Raw genomic sequence first — 1,740 nt, 5'->3', positions numbered from 1 at the left:
TGCACCAGGCCTCTATCCTATATAATAAAAGGGTAATATGCAAACTGACCCTAACAGCAGAATGACTGGGAATGACTGGTCACTATGACACACACTGACCACCAGGGGGCAGACACTCAATGCAGGAGCTGCCCTGTGGTGGTCAGTGCGCTCCCACAGGGGGAGCTCTGCTCAGCCACAAGCTAGGCTGATGGCTGCCAGTACAGCAGTGGTGGTGGGAGCCTCTTCCGCCTCCTCAGCAGCACTAAGGATGTCCGACTGCAGCTTAGGTCTGCTCCCTGCTGGTAAGTGGACATCCCCTGAGGGCTGCTGGGCTGGCAGAGGGATGTCTGACTGCCAGCTTGGGCCCGATCCCCCAGGGAGCGGGCCTAAGCCAGCAGGTGGACATCCTCTGAGGGGTCCCAGACTGCAAGAGAGCATAAGCCGGGCTGAGGGACCCCCCGAGTGCACAAATTTTTGTGCACCGGGCCTCTAGTAATATATAAGTATCTACTAAAGCTAAAATTGTGTGTGCTGTATAAACCAGAGTTCCTATTCCTAGAGATACACCAACAGAAACGTATGGTTAGAGCTTCATTAGTAATATGCCTCTAATAGCTAGCAATAAACTAAGGCCCTTGGTCTAGCAGCCTGCAAGTAACCTAATGCTGCCAATAACCATGTGAGCTTGGAAATAAATATTTTTCTAGTCAAGCCACAATTGAGGCTGCCAGCCCTGGTCAACATATTGATTTCAGCTTTATGAGACCTTGATGCAGAGGACCCAAAAAATTCATGCATAGACTACTGACTCACATAAATCATGAGATAATAAATGTGTTTTATTTTAATCTGCTAATTTTATGGTAATATTATTACAGAACCATAGATGGCTAATATAATGAAACAGTATGAAATGATTTTAAAAACCTGCTTAATGAAAGAAACAAGACACAAAAGTGTACATGTTGTATGATTACATTTATATAAAGTACAGGTATTTTACATATATTCATGTTATATAAACAATAGGCAAACCTAATCTCTGGTAATTTAACTTAGAATAAGGGTTGTCTCTATGCATCAAGGGAGCCTCTGGGGATGTTGAAAATGTTTTATATCTTGATCTTGGTGTTGATTACCTAGGTGTATATTTTTGGTCAAAACTCATCAAATGTACACTTGATTGGCACACTTAACTATATGTGTAATTTACTTAAGTACAAAATAAAATAGAATAAAAAATGCCCTCTTTAGGGGGCTATAATTCAAATAAAAGTATAAGAATGTACTTTAAAGTGGTTAAAAAAATGTGGACTTTTGATATGCGCCCTGATCCCTCCCTATGCAAATCTTATTCCACTACTTCAGGGGGTTTCCTACCTCTTTCTCAAATGCTTGAGGGGAAGTAGGATGGATGCTGTAACCTATGGAACAGTGGGTTGGAGAGGCCTCATTATTTGGGGCTGGAATTCCAGATCTCTAGAGGCATCCCAACCACCCTGCCTTTCCTTTCCAGTTCTGAGGACTCTCTTGATTCTTACTCTGGGTTGTGAGTGGCTAAAGGATATCCTGGACCTGGCAAGATGAAGGATCTAAATATAGAAAATCTTGGGTCACTGGAGTCAACTGCATCAACCTTCCAAACCATCCACTATAACTGGCCCCACACTTAGTCACATATAGGGGCAGAAGCCTGTCACCATACTGCCACACATACTTAGCCATACATATACACACATGTTCATTAATTTTTTGCTG

Source organism: Myotis brandtii, unplaced genomic scaffold (assembly GCF_000412655.1).
Source record: "Myotis brandtii unplaced genomic scaffold, ASM41265v1 scaffold480, whole genome shotgun sequence".
NCBI classification, from domain to species: domain Eukaryota; kingdom Metazoa; phylum Chordata; class Mammalia; order Chiroptera; family Vespertilionidae; genus Myotis; species Myotis brandtii.
The sequence above is the reverse complement of the archived record's forward strand: the minus strand, read 5'-3'. Positions refer to the sequence as shown.